The sequence below is a fragment of the Pseudophryne corroboree genome, chromosome 6, assembly GCF_028390025.1.
Source record: "Pseudophryne corroboree isolate aPseCor3 chromosome 6, aPseCor3.hap2, whole genome shotgun sequence".
NCBI classification, from domain to species: Eukaryota; Metazoa; Chordata; class Amphibia; order Anura; family Myobatrachidae; genus Pseudophryne; species Pseudophryne corroboree.
Genome location: NC_086449.1, coordinates 174,586,013 through 174,611,214, shown reverse-complemented (window position 1 = coordinate 174,611,214; position 25,202 = coordinate 174,586,013).

The window sequence follows — 25,202 nt, the reverse complement described above, 5'->3', positions numbered from 1 at the left end:
TTCCTCACTTCCACCAACTCCGAAAGTCCAAACTCAACGAGGCGTTGAGTATGAAGTGGCCAAGATCCTGGACTCACGTCACCGTTACGGTCAACTTCAGTATCTCATTGACTGGAAGGGCTATGGTCCTGAAGAACGCTCTTGGACCAATGCCTCTGACGTCCATGCTCCTGCCTTGGTCCGAAATTTCCACGCAAAGTTTCCTTTAAAGCCTAAGAAGTGTCCTGGGGCCACTCCTAAAGGGGGGGGTGCTGTCACGATCCGGGTATCTGGACGCCATTACTTACCCTTCAGATGCCTCCTAAGGCGGGCTCAGCGTTCCAGGACCGGATTCCGCTGTTCCTGAGTTTCCACATGCAGAGTGGTCTTTTCATCAGCCGCGGCCTCCGCTGTGCCCGCGTGGTTAAATGTGCATCTATCAGCCTGGCGTCTCCTGTCTCCGGTGGCCGGCGCCGCCATTACTGTTTCCCAGACCACATGGATTACAAACCAAACTTCCCTCCAAGTGTCTGCATGGGCGCAGCCATCTTGGATTCTGTCATCTGATCATTTCCACCAATCTGCTGTCTGTGTTGTTGATTTGCATAATTGCCTAGCCAACCCCTTCCTTGCTGCAGGTATAAGTAAGCTGTACCTGAGCAAGGAAGACGTCAGTGCTTTGGTTGTCAAACCTAGTTCCTGTTTGTCTCTCTTCTATGATTGTCTTCCAGGTTCCAGCTCCTGTCTCAAGACTTCCACCATAGAGACCCGCACCAGCATTCCACCTGCGGTGTAGCCTGACTCTCCAATCCATTGTGGATTCATCTGTTTCCAGCTACAACACTACCTGCTTCCAGCCTCAGCTTCCAGCAGAGTACAGCTTCCCTTAAAGGGCCGGTGTCCTTTCTACACTTTACCACTCTCCACCGGAATTATTATTTCTCCGCTCTCAAGTTCTACATTTCAGTTCACATTTCATCGCTCCCAAAGTTCATTTATTATTTAACTGGTTCCAGCCAGTATCCACTCCGTGCTAACAACAGTCTGGTTCCAGCCAGTATCCACAGCAGCTGTTTTACCTTCAGCAACCCAGCTCTTCCTGGAACACCAGCTGGCACAATCCTGGGTTATCTCCATTGCTACAGTCGGGCCTGGTAAGGACTTTCCATCTAGAAGATCATAAGAACTATCTCACACTACCAGTGCCCTGTGGCTCCTGCCATGCTGTAGTACTCAGGAACTGTATTTATTCTTTGCTGACTTTTACGTTTTCTTTTATTGCTGCTGTGATGCGGAGTTGTCATAATAAACATCATTGACTTTTATCTAAGTTGTCGTGGTCACGCCTTCGGGCAGTTATTATTCATGTTACTTACATGTCCAGGGGTCTGATACAACCTCCCAGGTTCCGGTACATCTCAGCCCCTACAACTGAGGCTGCCTCCCGTCAGCTCAGGCCCTCAGTTGTGACATAGCGTTTATGACCCCTTTCGTACGCAAATGGTACTGGGTCAGGTTACTAACTAATGCACACAATTACGTGCGGTACAATCGTTCTGCACATAAGCAACTAATCTTATGTGCGGAGCGACCAGTGGAATCGAAAATTGCGGCTGTGAATTCCTTCAGCCAGAGCTTTAATGGCCTATATGGGTTCCGCACCAACCCTTCCTGGTGTTGTGCTACTTTTCTCTATAGCGGACTTCTTAGTCTGCTGTACCTGGACCTCCTGGTCTGTTCCGGACCTCCTGGTCTGTGCTACAGTAGACCTCCTGGTCTGCTATACTCTAATGCTCAAATTTATGTTTAACAAGGGATGCCTCCCCAGCCACCATGCACGTCACTTACATGTATGTACCTCACGAGAACTCGACTTCTTGTGGTTCAACCCAAAAATTGTAGAAACTTATATATATATATACACACTCACTCACCACATGTACACTTTAATTGTTATTTCTGCGCAGAAATTCCTTTCATTCAGTAAAAGTCTAGACCAGATGAGTCGCAAATTGGAGAAGGATCTATTAGCTTGAAATTTTGGACACTAAAATTGACTTGCGCTATTTATCACGTTGCTTCCTTTTCACCTCTTTAAAATAATACTATTGTGTGATTTGTATTATGTGGGCGCACCCAGACGCTCCGTTGCATCGGCCCTCGCGTCGCGTACGCTCTGTCCTTGTAAGGACACGTGTACACAGACCAAGTACGTTCACAGTAACACACTACACGTTTATCAATGTGAATGATCTTTAACTGTATTCATTCACTATACACCACCAAAATCTCCCTTGTATTCTTAGGCGAGACTGTGTGCGTGCTTTTTTTACAATTATACCCTTAAATATTACTTTTTATCTTTTTAACTACCAATAGCAACAAATCTTTCTTAGCACGTTATCAATGCAAATGGCAAACAGGAAGGTGAGATGTGAAGATTACACAAATGAACATGCAATTCTAAATTTAATCTAATAACATACATTGATGTAAGCACACGCATATAGATATTACATATAAGTACCAATCACTATTACTTATGATTGACTATGATATAGATTAAATGAATGCATTAAAAAAACTCATTAAATGATGATTTCTTTTTGACAATGGATGGCTGATTATTTCCTGAGTCAACTGAAAATCAGCCGCTTAGGAGAAGAAGAAAAAAATGTGACCTTCCCAAAATGGCCGCTGCTCCTCCCCCTTTCACCTCCATGAGGGCCACACAAAATGGTGGACAGACCATGCTGCTTCTAGTCACAAAGAAAGTCATCATTCAAACTCCTAAAGTTATCACGCTATGCAGAGCGATTAAAAATAATTTTAAACCTATTTAAACAGACAAACCATCCAATCTGCGTGTGTAGTTGGCACCAAATAGAAATAAAAACCAGATTTACAAAGACAATAACGTACTGTTCTTACCTTCCAGTTCCCGAATTCCCTCAGCACTCCTTACTAAGTGAAGCAGGCGCTTATCTGGTCAGCACTGCGAGGGATAGCACCTTCCCGCCTTTTGCTGATCGATAATGTCTGCTAAAGTTACCTAGTGCAGATATGTGAAGACCGGAGGAGCCCTCACTTGACAATGTCTATAATATTTGTCCTATTAAAAACACGTTAAAGGTTAAAGAACACAGTACGCAATTGGCGCAAAAAGTACCGCAAGGGTACGCCCTTAACTATACCTTAAGGAATGTACTTATACTGTAAACATTTGTGCAGTGATAATGTGTAGATGTAATGCAGTGTAACCTTGTTAGCTTAAAAGCTGTATGAGCGACTAGGACGCTCTGAGAACCCCTTAGTAATACAATAATCAACCAAATACCGGTCTAAGGTTCTAACGACTTTAGTGAGAGAATGAACGTTCAAAAAGAATAATACAATACAAGCTATACACTACCAAAATAACATAAAATATCTAACCAAGTAACTAACATATAATACAATAAAGACACAAGTACGTTTAAGGGGAAGGAGAGAGAGAGAGAGAGAGAGAGAGAGAGAGAGAATGGCTTACAATAACAATAAAGGCAATATGGTTGCAGAGAAACTTACACATGTGAGAAACAATCGCTGCGCAGTTAGTCAATGCTGAGAATCTTTGTGGAGAGAATACTTGAGCTTACCCATACTGGCTGTCCCTATATACACAACCCTACAATACCGCATGGGACAGAAGCTAGACTCCATTTTGGGAAAACTCCCATGATTCCAAAGACTGCAACACATGGTTCAAAGGGGGAGGAGAAAACACCCAGCAGCAGCCATTTTCTACAAACCAACTAATCTTATTCCACATTCCAATCCAACTAATTATATTCCACATTCCAATCCAACTTCCTAGAACCATCTTATTCAATTTCACATTCCAAACAAACTCAGTATCTCAATAACCTGAGCATATGGTATGCTGGCTATGCTATATGAATCATCACAAGACCAGATCACAATGTAACCACACATATCAGCCTGCTATTGCTACAAGCACATGACTACAGTAACAAAAGGAAGTATGTTTTGACTGCAAGCCTTCAGCAAGATGCATCATGTAAAACTACTATAATCTGTTATAAATCACCATCCATAAATGTATACCAGGAATACTATGCTACAGATTGTCTACTGTTCCAATTCATTACAGATTTCATAGAGTATTATCACCAACACATAACAATCACACAACTGCACAAGCCTCATTAACCTTAAGCCATTTGTATCTCCACTAACTATTCAATACCAATCATTTCACAACTACTTTAAACTATTCTATGCCAATCAGCCATGTGGATTCAATACTTAGCCTTTCGCTTGGAGCCTGGTGATAAGCAAGCCATTTCTTCTGGATGCCAGCTTGGTTCTGAGTGTAGCTACAGTACATCTGTTCTATGAGATCACAAGCAACTGAACTCTGACCTCTTATCTTAGCCAGGAACTACTTTCCTGTTTGACTAGTTCCTGGGGGAGGGGTCTCTCTTGCTTTGTGTATGCTGATCAGGTTCAGCCCTGAAAACTGCCAACTGTATCATTCATTGTTCTAACAAAGGGATTTTAGCTTTTATACATATAATCATATCTATCCGCTGCAATGTCCCACAACTTCACAACAAGTATCAAATTAATCTACACACCAATCTGCTTGTTTCAATATTAAACATGACGGGTGTATCTGGTTCTGTTCAAATAATACACATTTATGACATTAATTCATTAGCTAATTTTAAATCTCCATGATGTCTGGTGCTTGATATTATTATAATTATGTACTGTATGAAATAAGTGTCGAATCCATCTCTGTGCCACGTCCGTGTAAATGCGTGTGTTACCATATATTGCTGTGCTCGCTACGCATATTTGCAAGTATAGCGACTTAAATGTGTGCAGTTTGTATGTTCTCTCTATGTAATATTTTTGACTTTGACAGCATTAATAATGTGTGGCATTATGTGTATAAGGTGGTCTACTGTGTTGCGTAATGTATAGAAAAGACATTTTCTACATTATGTAATGTAATGTAAATGTAATGTTAATACAGAGCAATATGATATGGTGTGGTGTGGTGTAATGTGAATAAGGAGCACTACTGTGATTAGTAATGTATATAAGTTAGTGGTACTACTGTGTGATGTAAACTGAAGGGACACTATTGTATTATATAATGTGAATAAAGTTGCACTACTGTTTGCCATAATTTGAATTGGGGGTACTATTGTGTGGCCATGCCCCTTTCCAAAAGAACCCGCCCCTTTTTTGACTGTGCGTCGAATGTGCGCACTGTCCCTATTTAAAATATAGGTGGTAGAAGCAACAAAATGAGGACTGCTATGGGTGAGGGGTGATGGTGCTGGGAAAGGGGTACAGGGTCAGAGGCGGAACCAGCAGTGGTGCTAGGGGGCACCAGCCAAAACCTTGCCTAGGGCATCATATTGATTAGGGCCGGCTCTGAGAGCACAGTATCTGGGAAAAGTATTTGTGTCCAAAAAGTTAAAATAAGGGGTGAGACTTGCAAAGGATGCATACCCTGTGAGGCCACATCCTTTGTAGCAAAGTTATGCCCCTTTAGTGGGTGCGAGTGCAAGCATGCACCCACCCCATAAATACCACGAGTTGCATGCCGTGATGCACAAGCTGACCACTCCCCTTTCCCCCTATCATTGTGTCCCCCTGTCATTTTCAACTAGATCTGCCACTAGGCGGAAGTCCTGCTTTGGGCTGGCTTCCGCAACCAGAGCTCTCAGCAGCGGGAGCTGACGGACCAAGAACAGGCAGTGGGGAGCATCCAAAATGGCTGCGGGAGGAGGGCTGCTGCACATGACTATCAGCAGCAGCTCTTCCTCCCATGGACCATTGCACAGACACTGTCTCCCTACAGCCACAGTGTTACCCATCCTGCCACCCCACCTCACAAAGCGCAGTCAGGGATTCAGGGAACTGCAGATTCGGACACACTGACTACCAGCAAGCCAGAAAGTAAAAGAAAGTTTTATAAAAATAAGCTACTAGCATTACTAATGTGGGGTATATGTGTAAGGTGCATTATTGTGTGGAATTGTGTGTATTATGGGCAATACTAATGTGGGGCGTATATGTAAAGTGCATTATTGTGTGCATCTGTGGTACAAAAGTCGCATTTCAGTGCTGTTGGAAGAAATCATAGCATGAGCCTATTCTGGATTTCTGTGCCACATGCTGCACCCGTGCACCATCTTGATTGTTGGGTAGGTGTGCGTCAAGGCACGGTAGGGGGTTTGGAGCAAGGGGGGCCTGCATGTGTCATTTATACTGAACCCCATAGTCTCTGATGGCATCCTTGCCTCACTTAAAGTTACAAGTTTATTCAAAACTTATACAAGCTTCCATACTGTTGAATATAGATGAGTGGTTCGGTTTTGCTGAAAAATGAACACGACAAAATTTACTGTGGCAGGGGATGTTGGCATTGTCCTTACTCCAGGGGTGCCAGCGGTGTTGGCAGGTGTCCTCAATGTGGGTATGCCGGCGATGTTGGCAGTGGGGGGTGATAGCGTTGTCCTCAGTGCAAGGGTGTTGGTGGTGTCAGCAATGCCAGGTGCAGTCAGTGTCCTCAATGCGGGTGTGCCAGCTTTGTCGGCAGTGTGAGGGTGGCGGCAGTGTCCTCAATGTGGGTATGCTGGTGCTGTTTGTAGTGGGGGGGGGGGTCAGTTCCTGTGGCAGGGGATGCCGGCATTGTACTCAATGCGGATGTCCCAGTGGTGTCCTCATTGCAGGGGTGCCGATGGTGTCCTCATTGCAGGGGTGCCAGCAGTATTGGCAGTGCGAGTGTCCCAGTATGCAGGGGTGCCAACGGTGTCCTAACTGCAGGGGTGTCGGCAGTGCGGGTGTCCCAGTAGTATCTTCTTTGCGGGGGTGCCAGTGGTTGTCCTCAGTGGGGGGGCTTTCTGTGATGTCGGCAGTGAAGGGTTGCCAGTGGTGTAATCTGTGTGGGGGTGTCAGCAGTGCAGGGATGCCGCTGGTGTCCCCTGTGTGAGAGAGCCAGCTGTGTCGACAGTGTTGGTTGTATCCTCTGTGTGGAGGTGTCAGCAGTGCGGGGTTGCTGACTGTGTCAGCAGTGCAGGAGTGCCTGTGGTGTCCTCAGTGCTGGTGTGCCAGCAGTGTCGGCAATGTGGGAGTGGCGGATGTGTCATTAGTGCAGAGGTGCCGATGGTGTCGGCAGTGCAGGTGTCCCAGTGGTGTTCTCCATGTGGGGGTGCTGGTGGTATCGGCAGTGCAGGGGTGCCAGTGGTGTCCTCTGTGCAAGGATGTCCGCTGTGCTGGCAGTGTGGGGATACTGCTGGTGTCCTCTGTGTGGGGGAGCCAGTTGTGTTGGCAGTGCGGGCTGTGTCCTCTGTGTGGTGATGTCGGTAGTGCGGGGGTGCCGGCAGGTTGGAGAGGGTTGACGGCAGCAGGGGTGGCAGCGTGAGACTCTGCAGGAAGACAGATGGCACTTTCCAGAGTCCCATTGAATTGGGTTTACACTGATTGGCTGAGAGCTGTGACAGACAACTCTCTCAGCCAATCAGCACTTTGCCCATTGTATTCAATGGTACTTGCAAACTGACGCCCGAGGCAAATCCGTGAGATCCAACAGCGGGGATCTCGTGGTTTTGCCTCTGGTAGGGATCCGGGGCAGTCAGAGAGATCCGAGCTGTGTCTCGGATCTCCTTAGATCCCAGAAGTTCGGGTGGGCTCGGTTCTCTGAGAACCGGGCCCGCTCATCTCTAGTTATTATCAATTTTTAACCACTTAACTGACGAATTTTCCCAACACAATCGTTCATTTAGTTGTTTGTTTTTATGTTTTATTTAATATAGTTTTAAAAGTATTTTTTTTTAAATATTTCAATAATATATTATGCACATCTGCAGAACAAATCTCCTAGTGAAAAACTAGGGGACACAATGGAGCGGAGCGGTCGCCATGTGGGCGTGGCCTCATAACTTCATATTATTAGACTATAAATAAATATATTTTCACACCCCCTCTACGCACACAATTAGCAGCCTACACATAACAGCCACAGTAGTGTTCCTTACACACAATGTCTCCAGTATAGTGCCAGCTACACATAATGTCTCCAGTATAGTGCCAGATACACATGTCTACAGTAGTGCAGTGCCAGATACACATGATATACCCCCCAGCAGTGCCAGATAGACATGACGCCCCGCAGCAGTGCCAGCTACACATGACATGCCCCCCAGCCGTGCCAACTACACATGACATGCCCCCCAGCAGTGCCAGCTACACATGATATGCCCCCCAGCAGTGCCAGCTACACATGACATGCCCCCCAGCAGTGCCAGCTACACATGACATGCCCCCCAGCAGTGCCAGCTACACATGATAGTGTTCACTTTTTAGGGCAGGGTGCTTATCACAGGGAGGGCACATTTTTAGGTTAGGTGGGCAAAATGATGTACATACTGTAATGCTTGGTGCTCATCCACCTACATGGCAAAGCATGGACAGTGCGCGCCGACGGTGTGCAGCAAAATTTAGGAGCATTGCTTCGTGGGGAAGGTGCGTGGCCACATAATAGTGGCAATTCGCATTACACCACACAGTAGTGCAGTTAATACACATTGCACCAGGTAGAACCTCCTATACACTTTGCGCCAGGCACAGCACGTTAGACACTTTGCGCCAGGCACAGCACGTTAGACACTTTGCACCAGGCAGAGCACGTGAGACACTTTGCGCCAGGCAGAGCACATTAGACACTTTGCGCCAGGCAGAGCACGTTAGACACTTTGCGCCAGGCAGAGCACGTTAGCCACATTGCCTAGTCACAGACGCCTAGCGGGAACACTACATGATATGCTCCCCAGCCATGCCAGCTACACATGACATGCCCCCCAGCAGTACCAGATACATAAATGGCCACACAGTGCCAGATATGTCCTCACAGTTCCAGATACATAAATGCCCCTACAGTGCCAGATACAGAAATGCCCCCACAGTGCCAGATACAGAAATGCCCCCACAGTGCCAGATACATAAGTGCCCCCACAGTGCCAGAAATGCCGCCACAATGCCAGATAAATAAATGCCCCCACAGTGCCAGATACATAAATGCCCCCACAGTGCCAGATACATAAATGCCCCCACAGTGTCAGATACATAAATGCCCCCACAGTGTCAGATACATAAATGCCCCCACAGTGCCAGATACATAAATGCCCCCACAGTGCCAGATACATAAATGCCCCCACAGTGCCAGATACATAAATGCCCCCACAGTGCCAGATACATAAATGCCCCCACAGTGCCAGATAAATAAATGCCCCCACAGTGCCAGATACATAAATGCCCCCACAGTGCCAGATACATAAATGCCCCCACAGTGCCAGATATGCCACCACAGTGCCAGATACATAAATGCCCCCACAGTGCCAGATACATAAATGCCCCCACAGTGCAGATATGACTCCACAGTGCCAGATACATAAATGCCCCCACAGTGCCAGATAAATGCCCCCACCGTGCAGATATGACCCCACAGTGCAGATATGACCCCACACAGTGCCATGCCCCCACAGTGCAGATATGCCCCCAACAGTGCCAGATAAATGCACCCACAGTGCAGATATGACCCCACAGTGCCATGCCCCCACAGTGCAGATATGACCCCACACAGTGCCATGCCCCCAACAGTGAGAGATAAATGACCCCACAGTGCAGATATGCCCCCACAGTGCAGATATGACCCCACAGTGCAGATATTCCCCCAACAGTGCCAGATAAATGCCCCCACAGTGCAGATATGACCCCACAGTGCCATGACCCCACAGTGCAGATATGCCCCCAACAGTGCCAGATAAATGCCCCCACAGTGCAGATATGACCCCACAGTGCAGATATGCCCCCAACAGTGCCAGATAAATGCCCCCACAGTGCAGATATGACCCCACAGTGCAGATATGCCCCCAACAGTGCCAGATAAATGCCCTCACAGTGCAGATATGACCCCACAGTGCCATGACCCTACAGTGCAGATATGACTCCACAGTGCCATGCCCCCACAGTGCAGATATGCCCCCAACAGTGCCAGATAAATGCCCCCACAGTGAAGATATGACCCCACAGTGCCATGCCCCCACAGTGCAGATATGCCCCCAACAGTGCCAGATAAATGCCCCCACAGTGCAGATATGACCCCACAGTGCCATGCCCCCACAGTGCAGATATGACCCCACAGTGCCATGCCCCCACAGTGCAGATATGCCCCCCCCCCCAATATCTGCGGTGCTGGGAGGGGGAGGAGTGCTGCTGTCTGCGGGTGCGAGTCCGAGTGCGGACGGGCGGCCTCCATAGCTGTTGTGTGCACTATGCGTGCTGCGCGGCGCCGGCGTCTGACGTTAGACCCGGCGCCGCTCAGCGCGCACTGGCACACAAGCGTTCTGTTGCACAGGGCCGGCTCCCGGTTCGAATATGGCGGCGCCAGCATGCGGCGCCCATTAAGGGTGACGCTCTGCGTGGCCGCTCTATTCGAACATGCCTGGAGCCGGCCCTGCTGCACACTGTTGAGTATCATCAGAAAAAAAGCCTGGTTCTAGTGATTTGGAGCACACCATATTCAGTGGTTTTTACTGTAGATCCACTAGGAATAAAACACAAACAGTTATTGTACATATTTTTGAAAACATTTGTTTCACATATTTTTTAATTAACATTTTTAACTGCTTTTCTATTATATGATTATAATGTGCATGTGTTTAATCTGTATGTTATCATAATAGTACTGTATTTCTGAAGATGGACCAGTTTCAAAGCATTCTGGGAATACAGCGAAGTGTCAAAGTTTTTTATGCTTGGTGTTTATCATGTACACTCTCCTTTGCACTCAGTGTTAACTTTCCACCATTGATTTAATGGTCATCAGGAGAAAGTCAAAGTGTAGGATGATTGCATCATGGAGCAAAGGTTATGTACATACATCTGAAGAAAGAAAGAGAGTTTGTACTCCTGCTGTCTGGAGTTTCAAATCTCCTCTACTTGCGGTACAATCATTCCCTTTAAACAATAAAGACATCAAAAATGCAATGATCCATCATGACTTTTCAAATCCAATGTACAGAGAAATTCATTTTATAGTGATGTAGTGCAGAGCATTATGATAATCCTTAAAACATAATAAAAGACAGGAAAATGGACAGGATTGATTTTCTGAAGAATTTGCGTTTTATTGATTCATCTCTCTCAGCTTGAGAGTGTCTGTCTTTTTCCTCTTTTCATGTTAAATGACTATTGTTTTAACAGCGGAGTTAATATCAGATGAGCTATTGATTGAGTTTCAATGTGAAGAAACACTAGCCGGAGAAGCTATGAAATGCTCACTAATGAATCATTCAAATTACATTTGAACACGTTTTAAATACAGCTCGCTCTTTTGATTCTGGTACTATTTGTGAACAAAAAAGTCTTTGGAGAAACTGTATTAGTGACACCATGACTTCTGCAATCTATTTTAACATTAGTGCAAGTGAAAAATGTTTCCATGCATTTTTAAAATACCTGCATACATTTATTAACGGAATTTAATCACTCTTAGGGGGCATATTCATTATCCCTTCATTTCTACTAAAGTAGGTGGAAATTAACATTTTCACTTACTTTTGTAGAAATTGCCATTCATTATAAAGGTAACATGGGAGATAATAAGAGTTATGGTAAAATCTTACCTTTGTTAACTCTTTTTCTTCTAGGTCCATGGGATCCATAGAGTTGATGATGGGTATGAATGGTGGAGACCAAGATTGGCACCGAACAGCAAAGCGTTCAGATCTTCCCAGGATGCAGTGGGGTCCATCTCCCCTCATATCCCTCCCCCAGCCTCAGGCACTTCAGTTAGGTAACAAGCCCAAAGCAGGAGCTGGAGAGGAGAGAAGGAAGGATCGTACACAAAGTAAACACACTCTCATTAGTAGGAGACGAGGGGAACTGGTGACCGAGAAGAGGAACCAATTGAAGCTAGGTGCGTCAGGGTGGGCACCCTGTGAATCCCATGGACCTCGAAGAACAAGAGTTAACAAAGGTAAGATTTTACCATAACACTTTTCTTCTTCAGGGTCCATGGTCTCCACAGGGTTAACAATGGGATATCCCAAAGCAGTTGTAATAGGGAGGGAACGCTCCGCAGCTGAAAGGAGGACATTGCGGCCAAAGGATGCATCCTGAGAGGCAAATGTATCAAAGGTGTAGAGCCAAAGAAACGTGTGAGCAGACCATGTAGCTGTCTTGCATAGTTGTTCAGCAGATGAGAAGAGACTGTACTAGGAACTGAAAGATCAGCCTGCATGTAAGCCTGTCAGATGGTCATGCAGAGCCAACGTGCCAATGTTTGTTTGTCGGCTGGCCACCCCCGCTTGTGGAAAACATAAAGAATGAACAAGGAATCCATCTTTCTAATAGAACAAGTAAGTGCCATATATATTTTCAGAGCATCGACCACGTCCAGTAAAAACTTACTCTTGTGACAGATCCGGTCCTTGAAAGGACGGTACCACAATTGGCTTATTTATCTGAAACTTGGAGACCACCTTAGGTTGCTCTCCCTGTTTAGTCCGAAGGACCACTCAGTCTTGATGGAAAATAAGAAAGGGGGAGCTACAGGAGAGGGCCCCCAGGTCAGAAACTCTACGGGCTGAAGCAATAGCCAAGAGTAAGAGAGTTTATGCCATCAACCATTTTAGGTCAACTGAATCTAATGGTTCAAAGGGAGGGTGTTGTAAGGCCCATAGAACCAAGGCTAGAACCCAAGGAGCCACTGGAGGCATAAAGGGAGATTGGATTTGAAGTACTCCATGCATGAATGCATTGACATCTGGTAGTGGAGCCAGTTTTGTCTGAAACCAAACTGACAGGGTGGAAACCTACACCTTCAGAGAAGCCAGGCATAGACCCAAGATGAGAAAGGCTAGGAGTCTAGTAACCTTGAATATCACATGATCATAGTGATGATGAGCACACCACTGAAAGTAAGAGTGCCAGATACGGTAATAAATGTGAGCTGATGCCAGCTAATGTGCACTCAGTAGGCTTTGAATGAACTTCTCAGAAAACTCTTTATCCCTTAGGAGGCATGACTCAAGAGCCACGCTGTCAAAGACAAGCTAGCTATGTCCGGGTAAAGACAGGGCCATGGCGATAAAAGATCTGGTTGAAGAGAAAGCAGGAGGGGCTTGTCTATGGAAAGAGACTAGAGATCTGTGAACCAATGGCGTCTGTGCCAGGCCAGAGCCACTAGGATGATCTTGCCGCCATCCTCTTTGACTTTACGTAGGCCAGACGAAAGTTCCATGGAACTGTGAGAGTATCCATGAAGGCTGCATCTGTATTTCGTGTTCTGGCTCCATACATGGGTACTTCGTGATTGTGTCTGGAGGCCATGAGGTCCACGTCTGGAAGAGTCCAATGGTTTGCATAGTCGGCAGCAGATAATTCTATTAGGGGGAATAAGAGCCTCATAAACAGTTACTTAGGGGCTCTGTAGTGGGGAACCACAGAGGCGAGTGAGTTGTACAGTGGATATTGGGGCAGTTAGGAGGGTGCATTTGTGCAGCCTTTATAGTATAGATGTAGACTAATCTGGAGACATATGGAGCCATGCACTGTTGTGGGAGTGTTAATAGCTGTGCAGTGCATCTGGCCCACTTATCTCATTACACATTCACTTTTTGGAACATACCGGCTTTGAAGTTACCCACTATATTCATCTGATTACACTGTTGGCTGTCTTCTCATTTATTTGTGATGATTTTCATGTGCATGTTTTTAGGAGACCCATATAGCTGTGGCCTAAGGTGGTTGTACTCTTTACATCCCATATTGGCAGTTCTTTATTCATGCCATCTTTACCTTGTTGCCTGCAATGTACATATAATATATTAACTTTCAATGAAAACGATCGGCGTTATCACGCTATTACTTTTATTCTATTGTAAAACACTATTCATTGAGTTTGCATAACTTATGTTACTGGAGGTCTGAACATGTGTGACATTTAATAACTCCTTGCTTTTATTGCTCCTAGAACTCTGAATCATAAAACCAAGACATATACATAATCTAACATTTGCTCAGACTGTAAAATTAGTTTGAAGTTCATGTTCCCAATGACCTAGTAAAGGGAATATATACTATTTTTTTTCATTTATACAGTAGTCTCCAGTTGTTACTAGGGTGATTTACAAACATTGTTATTCATTTTAAATGTGTGTTGAACCCAATTCAGTTTTTAAAATGTACATATTGCGTGTTTTTACACTGTGCATGCTCTGCGCCAGAGCATACAAATGTAATGCACAACTCTGTCATATCTCAACTCGTGGCTGATGGTGCATATCTGGGTGGTGACAGGGCATTCTCACTTAGGAAAACTTCAGAGTGTGTGTATTGATGGAAATTATTGGCTACAATATGATGTGTTGTGCGTATATATATATATGAATGTTTTCACATGGATCTTTTGCACCAAGAATAGGACCAACGTCAGACTGGCTGACTGGGGAAAGGCTTCTGGTCCATTTAAGCCAGGACAATATTTAGAAGCACTGGGCTCTTTACACCCACTACCTGCATCGCAGGTGATTACAGGTGCGAGTGCAGAGAACTGGGGCCCTGTAAACATTGCCCTGGCATAAATGGACTGAAAGCGGTTCCCCAGTCAGCCAGTCTGACGTGAATAGGGCTGTTCAAAGTACACACTGATAATTATGATGTCTATGAAACCAAACATGCCCATTGGCCGGTCAAACTGCAGAGATGTTACAACTTTGCATAAGGGTACACAGTGGCGCCGAGAGGGGGGAGTGGATACTATTTTCCCAGGCCCGGGCCTTTTGGCAGGACCCAACGGTGGCCAGGGACCTGACGCTGCTACCCCTCCCTTACACACACACACACACACACACACACACACACACACACACACTGCAGGCAGCAGCAGTTTGGTCAGAAACAGAGTAAAAAAGAAATGCTCTCTGATATGTGGGGGGCGATCACGCTTCCCTACTCCACCCCTACCTACCAGATCTGCCACTGGTGCCACTTTGCCGCTGTACATACTGTAGTTTAATTTTTTTAATTTTCTAAGGAGGGGGCCTGGCCACACCTCCCCAAGTTGGCCACACCCCCTACCAGTACCATTGGCCTTCAGAGGTGTCGGCACCCCTGAGGGTGCATATCCAAATTAAGTTCTGAGCAAGCAAAGTGAGAGCACCTAAAGCCTACCTCTTGCAACTTTGTAATCTCTAAGGGTCCTATTTATTAACATTATTTTTACTAAATTAATGTGAAAAAGGGTGTTTTCACACTCTTTTCATATTATTTTAGTATCACCTGAATGTATTAAAGGGCATTTGGAGCAGTTTTCAAAAAACCTGCTCCAAATCCTTTAATTGACTTTTCTTTTATTAAGCCACATCACATTCCCCATACTTATAATGGGAAATGCGATGCGGCCGAATTTACACACAAAGAAAATGTAAAAAAATACTGCAGTGTGCCCTGTGATAATTTCACCAGCTCAGGTTGGCGCATTCACAGGACAGCACTGCGATGTACACCCTTTTCCCAGCTTTCTCTGCCCACTGGACCGGGCTCCAGTGATCAGCTATGTGTGTCCAATGGATCACAGTGTAAAAAAACAACAGCACATACTTACGAGTCCAGTGAGCACTGCCGGGCGCCGGGTCCTCCATATGCTGCGCTGTGACCCCGGCGCAGTAAAGTGACACTGCAAAGCGGCAGTGCACTTTACAGCAGCGGGGTCACAGCGCAGGAGAAGGCCCCGGCGCCCGGCAGCCTCCTGCAGCGGACACCAGCTCCTGGACTGGTACAGTAAGTATAAAATCCGGGAGGCTTTTTGCTGTGTTGGGGTAGTAGTAACGGGGTGGGGAACCCGGCAGCGGCGGTTGTGAAGAGCGGGGCAGGATAACACATGTGCAGCAGGATAACAGGGTATTTTTATGAAAATACCCTGACGATGCTGCGGAGAAGCATCACAGGGACAGAGCTTGCCCACAAGCTCTGTCCCTGCATGCGATTATTGATACATCCATGCGATGTACTCAATTACCGCAGTGTGTGTCTGGTCGAGTTTATCACCTGTCATCCACATCATCAGGTGATAAAAAGACCTCTAAGTGCTAAATGAGGAGACAATATAAGCATAAGATTTACACAAAGGGCATGATTCTAATTTGAACACAAAAGCTTACTGTATGCAGCTGCAATTTTTCAGGCTATGGACTTGAGATACAACGCAAGGGAGGCAGGCAACCACAAATGACTATAGACGCCCACCAGAGTCATCGATAAATCTCAGCAATTGCTTACACATTCACAGCATCGACACAAATCTGGGGAACATCGACCCCAGAGTGAGTCTGGTCTAGCAGACTGGCTGTGAGAGCTGCGATGCTGGCTCCATGTTTTCTCCATGAGCTATCACATATTTAAGCAGAGACATGACCTGAAAACGGACATGACCTGCCTGTATTTTTGCTGCCACTCCCCGTTACCTCCCCCGAACGGTCACTGACTGTCAGTCACTCTGAGAATAAATCCTCACTGCGAGCTCCTTCGCAAAAGTACCTTGGCACGTGCGCAGTTCAGCCGTGATGCATCCGCAGTTGTCCAAAAATCGGTCAGCTGTGTAAATACAGGCATTGCGTACAAAAACTGAATCAGGCCCACTGTGTGATGGGTGTGCCCAGACACACCCTAATGATGGACGGCATAGTCAAGGTGTACTTTAGCAGTGCAGTAGAGCCTTCCACTTCATTCACTCTCCAATTATCTCTAAGCTGAGGATAGAGAAGTGTAGTCAGCTGAACATGTACTTTATAAAATATACTTCTGTTTGGCATACACTACTAGTATCAGCTGCGGGCACCGCACCTCTGTGTAGCATAATAGCATATGGGAGGCACTATTGTGTCACTTGATATGGTGTTCCTAAGTTCACACCTGTGTAGAAGGGAAGAGAACTGTCAGAATGTAGTTTCAGAGTTTGCGCAGCGAAGCATAATATTAATAATAATAATAATAATAATAATCTTATTTATACAGGTTGAGTATCCGATATCCAAATATTCCGAAATACGGAATTTTTTGAGTTAGACTGAGATAGTGAAAAATTGGTTTTCTGTGGCTCAATGTACACAAACTTTGTTTAATACACAAAAGAATAAAAAATATTGTATTAAATCCATTCAGGCTGTGTATATAAGGTATATATGAAACATAAATGAATTGTGTGTATGTACACACACTTTGATTAATGCACAAAGTTATAAAAAATATTGGCTAAAATGACCTTCAGGCTGTGTGTATAAGGTGTATATGAAACATAAATGAATTGTGTGTATGTACACACACTTTGATTAATGCACAGACTTGGGTCCCATCGCCATGATATCTCATTACGGTATGCAAGTATTCCAAAATATGGAATAATCTGATATCCAAAATACCTCTGGTCCCAAGCATTTAGATATGGGATACTCAACCTGTTTAGTGCTCTTTCTCCAACAGGACTCAAGGCACTTATAAGTGGGAGAAGAAAGCAGGTGCTGGCTGGCCCAGTCATACTGTAGGCAAGTAAGGGTAGGGAGTTGGGGGTATAATGATATGAGGGAATATTGGGGAGACATGCATATTGATGACATAAAAATAATACTTAACATGCCCTATAATCACAGAATACAGTATGTTAGACACAATCTTCTGGCGGTGTGCGATACAGAGTACAGCTCTTTAGATTTCCCTGGGTGCGCACCCCAATTAAATGTGCTGCAGATGTCTATGAGTATACGGGCAGTATCAAATTAGCTGCGGTAACTTACCACAGCTAATGGATTCGCCAGGGGCTATCCAATTACCCTGATACCCGCTACTTATCAGGGATTATACTCCACGCGCATCTGGCACACAAAACATAAATGCCCTACACACTGGGCAATAGTGACGGGCGATATGAACGTTATCGCTCAGAAATTATACTATCGCTCAGAAATGAGCGATATCACGTTCATATCGTTTAGTGTGTAGGCACCAACGATGAAAGATGCGCATCCCGGCGGTCGTTCATTGTTGATTTCCCGTCATTTTGCAATGCAAAACAATTTGGACGATAACGATCATCCAAATTGCTGCCGTCACCCAGTGTGTAGGGCGCAATAGTCCCCAATAACCAGCCCTCAGAGCCGCGATTATACATAGGATCGAGAAGTTATCCTAGATCCCATGTGTTATCGCCCAAAAATGGGTAATTATTTTAGCCAAAAAAACAGGCTATAATTGGACATCCCGATAATGACCATTGGCTAAAATCATGATAATAGACATTTTATTGGACAAAAAAGTAGTGCAGCTAATTGAATACCCCCCTATATTTTAGTACATGATACAAAAAGTGGTTACAATTTTACATATGAGTCAGTGGTAACAACATTGTGGACAGATTCATGTTATTGAGCTCTCCAGTTTATGTGCAGTGCTGCCAGGAGATCCAAGGTGGTGAAATCTAGCAGGAAGATGTTTATGCCTTGCACACATTTTATCCACAGTTCTATGGGGTAATTAAGACCTGATCATAGCAGCAAATTTGTTAGCAATTGGGCAAAACCATGTGCACTGCAGGTGTGGCAGATATAACATTTGAAGAGAAAGTTAGATTTGGGTGGGTTATTTTGTTTCTGTGCAGGGTAAATACTGGCTGCTTTATTTTTACACTGCAATTTAGATTTCAGTGTGAACACACCCTACCCAAATGTAACTCTCTCTGCACATGTTATATCTGCCCCTCCCCCCCCCCCCCCCTGCAGTGCACATGGTTTTGCCCAACTGCTAACAAATTTGCTGCTACGATCAAGTCTGAATTAACACCAATGGGGGGTAATCCTCAGTTGATCGCAGCATCAAGTTTGTTAGCAATTGGGCAAAACCATGTGCACTGCAGGTGGGGCAGATATAACATGTGCAGAGAGAGTTAGATTTGGGTGGGTTATAGTGTTTCTGTGCAGGGTAAATACTGGCTGCTTTATTTTTACACTGCAGTTTACATTTCATTTTGTATACACCCCACCCAAAGCTAACACTCTCTGCACATGTTATATCTGCCCCCCCCCCCTTAGGTGCACATGGTTTTGCCCAACTGCTAACAAAATTGCTGCTGCGATCAACTCAGAATTAGGCCCAATGGCCCTCATTCCGAGTTGTTCGCTCGGAGTTTTTCATCGCATCGCAGTGAGAATTCTCTTAGTGCGCATGCGCAATGTTCGCACTGCGACTGCGCCAAGTAACTTTACTATGATGAAAGTAAGTTTACTCACGGCATTTTCCTCGCTCCGACGTTCGCATTGTGATTGACAGGAAATGGGTGTTACTGGGCGGATGCACAGCGTTTTAGGGGCGTGTGGCTGGAAACGCTACCGTTTCCGGAAAAAACGCAGGAGTGGCCGGAGAAACGGTGGGAGTGCCTGGGCGAACGCTGGGTGTGTTTATGACGTCAGCCAGGAACGAAAAGCACTGAACTGATCGCACAGGCAGAGTAAGTCTGAAGCTACTCAGAAACTGCTAACTCGTTTGTAATCGCAATATTGCGCGTACGTCGGTCGCAATTTTAAGAAGCTAAGATTCACTCCCAGTAGGCGGCGGCTTAGCGTGTGTAACTCTGCTACATTCGCCTTGCGAGCGAACAACTCGGAATGAGGGCCAATGTGCCTAATTCAGAGTTGATCGCAGCAGCACATTTGTTAGCAATTGGGCAAAAACCATGGCCCTCATTCCGAGTCGTTCGCTCGGTATATTTCATCGCATCGCAGTAAAATTCCGCTTAGTACGCATGCGCAATATTCGCACTGCGACTGCGCCAAGTAATTTAACAATGAAGATAGTATTTTTACTCACGGCTTTTTCTTCGCTCCGGCGATCGTAATGTGATTGACAGGAAATGGGTGTTACTGGGCGGAAACACAGCGTTTCAGGGGCGTGTGGTTAAAAACGCTACCGTTTCCGGAAAAAACGCAGGAGTGGCCGGAGAAACGGAGGAGTGTCTGGGCGAACGCTGGGTGTGTTTATGACGTCAAACCAGGAACGACAAGCACTGAACTGATCGCAGATGCCGAGTAAGTCTGAAGCTACTCTGAAACTGCTTAGTTTGTAATCGCAATATTGCGAATACATCGGTCGCAATTTTAAGAAGCTAAGATTCACTCCCAGTAGGCGGCGGCTTAGCGTGTGTAACTCTGCTAAAATCGCCTTGCGAGCGATCAACTCGGAATGAGGGCCCATGTGCACTGCAGGTGCGGCAGATATAACATGTGCAGAGAGAGTTAGATTTGGGTGGGTCATTTTGTTTCTGTGCAGGGTAAATACTGACTGCTTTATTTTTACACTGCAATTTAGATTTCAGTGTGAACACACCCCACCCAAATCTAACTCTCTCTGCACATATTATATCTGCCCCCCGCAGTGCACATGGTCTTGCCCAACTGCTAACAAATGTGCTGCTGCGATCAAGACCATGTGCACTGCGGGGGGGGGGGGGGGGGGGGGGGCAGATATAACATGTGCAGAGAGAGATAGATTTGGGTGGGGTGTGTTCACACTGAAATCTAAATTGCAGTGTAAAAATAAAGCAGCCAGTATTTACCCTGCACAGAAACAAAATGACCCACCCAAATCTAACTCTCTCTGCAAACGTTATATCTGCCACACCTGCAGTGCACATGGTTTTGCCCAACTGCTAACAAATTTTCTGCTGCGATCAACCCTGAATTAGGCCCAAAGTCCCTCATTCCGTGTTGATTGCTCGCTGCCGTTTTCGCAGTGCAGCGATCAGGTTACTACTGCACATGCACCGCAATGTGCACGCATGTCGTACGGGTACAAACAGCATCGTTGCTGTGCAATGCTTCTAGCGACTAATCCATTCGCACAACCAATCGCAAGGATGACAGGAAGAAGGCGTTTATGCAGGGCCGTCTTTTCGTATGGGCTCAATGGGCTCTTGCCCAAGGGCCCAAAAGGGCACTAGGCTGATAGCTGAGGATCTCCTCTTTCCAGGGGTACCAGATTTTTGAAAATCGGCCCTGGGAAACCAGAGATATCAGACTTCAAAGCAGTGGTCCCCATCCAAGCCTGTTAATTGTTCTTCCCAGACAGATTTCTCGGTTTCTGTCTGACTTAGAGAGTTTTTCTGAGGGTCAGTGGACACTGGCAGCTTGTCTCTACTATGCTCAAAACCAGAGATATAAGCCTTCAAGAAGCTGGTCCCTGCTACAGCTCCACATGCCTAATATGCAGTTTTATATTTTTGATGGTGGATTGCTCTGGCTCCTGAACTCTGATCCCCAAGTACCCAGTATCTCATGAAAGATGGGACTCTCTATTTTTTTTTTTATCCCATTAAAGCTAAGAAATCTATTTCCAGGAACTGGAGATATCTGCAGTAAAGCAAGCTGCCCTGACCCCCGGAAAATTATGAATATTAAGCCCACTCCACTATCCACCCCTCCCCTGTTTATTAAACACTCCCTACTACCCTGGAAGTCATGTACCGGGCCCCTTCATTCAGAACAATGTCCCCTTCTACAGGTTAGTGTTCTCCTTCCCGCCCCATTTGTGCAGTAAAGGAGTAATTAGCAGAATTTTTTTCTCCAGGTCCTACATGCTGATCGAAAGATAGAACACCCCCTATCCCCCGCGGGACATCAAAGCTGCCGCTGATAGCACCCCCCACCCCTACCGCTGATGCGTGGGTAGGGGCCCCAGTGCATTGCTGTGCCCAGGGGCCTAAACTGCTGTTAAGACGGCTCTGCGTTTATGGGTGTCAACTGACCATTTTCTGGGAGTGGTAGGTAAAATGCAGGCGTTTGCAGGGCGGGTGTCTGACATCCATTCCGGGACCGGACAGGCTGAAGTGATCGCAAGGGCTGAGCAAGTTCAGACCTACCCAGAAACTGCAAAAAACATTTTCGTCCTGCTCGGCTGCACATGCGATCGCACACTTGCAAAGCGAAAATACACTCCCCCGTGGGCGGCGACTATCTGATCGCTGCTCTGCAAAAAATAGCTAGCGAGCAATCGGAATGAGGGCCTATAAGCGTATCATACAAAGCGCATGCATTTCCAGAAGTGAGTTCTGGGTAATATCATTTGCTTAACACTTTATACTTAAATTTGCCCATAAATGGCTAGTAGCAATTACATCTCATTAATTTGTTAACTTAATGATTAATGGATATATATGTTTGTAAAAGGAAGAGCCATTATCATATGTATTATGTAAAAATATGGAAAATAAAACATTTATATGAGAAAGTATATTGCATTTTTTTTTTTAACACAGCAATTTGTTATATGATGATACAAAAAATAATTACTCAATTAATTTATTTTTGTCATCAAATATTCAGAATTGTGTATTGAAGCATGGCTTGTTTTGATAAGGAGAATGAAATACCAATGAAATGTCATGCAGATATAAATGTATAAAAATACATAAATTTCAATAATAAAAAAACATTGCTTGTTATTAAAAATCATTCATATAACATTCATAAATAGTTGTACATAATTCATAAGGGTTACACAGTTTTTGTATAAAGAACATGATTATCATATTAAAGGGAAATTACACTTAACAAGAAAACACATTCAGTGCTCCCACAGAGGTAAGATATAGGTTATGTACAGGATTTTAGTACAAGGTATACTTCTAAATAATATTGATTTATTTATTTCCTAAGCAATACACAGTATGTATATGAATATATATATATATATATATATATATATATATATATATATCTACACTATGGGGACAATTCAATTATTTTCAGTAATGGGCATCTATCAAAGCTATTCAATTGTTACATAGTGACATAGTGACTAAGGTTGAAAAAAGACAATTGTCCATCGAGTTCATCCTATTTGTGGTCTCCTATGCAGTCTTATTATAGGACTAGTTATTTTTATGTTAGGACTAGTTAAATTAACTATAATGCGTGCCTACGCACCATAACCCTGAATATCTTTATCCAATAGGAATTTATCTAACCCAGGGGTTCTCAAACTCGGTCCTCAGGACCCCACACAGTGCACGTTTTGCAGGTAACCCAGCAAGTGCACAGGTTTATTAATTACTCACAGACACCTTTTGAAAGGTCCACAGCTGGAGCTAATTATTTCACTTGTGAATCTGTGAGGAGTCCTGCAAAACATGCACTGTGTGGGGTCCTGAGGACCGAGTTTGAGAACCTGTGATCTAACCCATTCTTAAAGGTGTTGACTGAGTCCGCAGTTACTACTCTCTCAGGCAGGGAATTCCAAACACGTATGGTCCTTACTGTGAAAAAACCTTTTTGTCTCAATGTGCGGAAACTCCTCTCCTCTAACCTAAGCGAGTGACCACGTGTTCTCTGTGCTGATCTTATAGAAAACAGGTCCCTCCCAAGCTCTGTGTATTGACCCCTTATATATTTGTAGATGTTGATCATCTCTTAGTCTCCTCTTTTCCAATGTAAACATGCCTAGCCTTGCAAGCCTTTCCTCGTATTCCAGCGTCTCCATGCCCTTGATTAGGTTGGTCGCCTGCCTCAGAACCTTTTCTAGCTCCAGGATATCCTTTTTGTAATATGGTGCCCCACAATTGCACACAGTATTCAAGATGTGGCCTCACTAGTGATTTATATACTGGGAGTATAATACTCTCGTCCCTTGCATCAATTCCCCGTTTTATGCATGCTAATATCTTATTAGCCTTCTTTGCTGCACTCCTACTTTGGGTACTGCTGCTTAATTTGTTATCTATGTGAACCCCTTAGTCTTTTTCCAGTACAGAATCCCCTAATATTACCCCATTTAGTATGTAGGTGTAATTTTTGGTCTTGCCCCCACAGTGCATTACCTTACACTTGTCTGTGTTGAATCTCTTTCTCCATTTTGCTGCCCATGCTTTCAGTTTAGTTGTCATTCTGAAGAGACTCAGCATCCCCCTCCGTATTTATAACCTTACACAATTTGGTATTGTCTGCCAAAATTGACACCATGCTCTCTAGACCTACTGTTAGGTCGTTAATGAAAATGTTGAACAAAAGTGGTCCAAGTACAGACCCTTGTGGCACACCACTTAGTACTTTAGTCCAATTTGAAAATGATCCATTGACCACAACGCGCTGCTCCCTATTATCTAACCAATTACTGACCCAAGTGTATATTGTGCTCCCTAGCCCTATTTCTTGTAGCTTATAGATAAGACGCATGTGTGGTACAGTGTCGAAAGCTTTGGCAAAGTCTAAAAAGAGTGTATCCACCTCCTTACCCTGATCCAGGTTCGCACTTACTGTTTCATAAAAGCCAAGTAAGTTGGTCTGACATGATCTGTCCTTCACAAATCCATGTTTGTTCCTTTTAATGACCTTATTTGCTTCAAGGAACTTTTGAATACTGTCCATTAGAATACCTTCCAATACTTTCCCCACTATAAATGTAAGACTAACTGGTCTATAATTACCTGGTTCAGCTTTGCTCCTCTTTTTATATATCGGCACTACCTCCGCTATATACCAGTCCTTGGGAACCATACCCGATTTAACCGAATCCATGAAGATCAAAAATAGAGGTCTTGCTAGTTCAGCGTGCAGCTCCATAAGAACCCTTGGGTGAATTCCATCTGGACCAGGTGACTTATTAATCTTTAACTTTTTTAATCGGTCACAGACTACCTCCTCACACAAATAAGCATTTAGCAGTGAGACATTATCTTTGTTGAGATTTTGTGTTAGACCCAGCATTTGGTCCTCTCTGGTAAATACCGTTGAAAAAAACTTGTTTAGTTTGTTTGCTATGTCATTATCCTTTTTGATTAAGACTCCCCTCTTGTCCTCTAAAAGGGCCTATAATCTCCTACTTTAGTCTCTTACTGTTGATGTCCTTAAAAAAAAATTGGTATTCGCTGTGCTTTCCTTTGCTACTAGTCTTTCAGTTTCTACTTTAGCCGCTCTTATTGCTTTTTTGCATATTTTGTTACAGTCCTTATAGTGTTGAAATGACTCTGCAATCCCCCTCAGATTTGTATTTTTTAAATTCTCGTCTTTTTTTGTCCATTAATTCCTTTATATTTTTGTTAAACCACGTTGGTTTGGGATTTTTATTCCTTTTCTTGCTGCTGGTGGGAATACATTTAC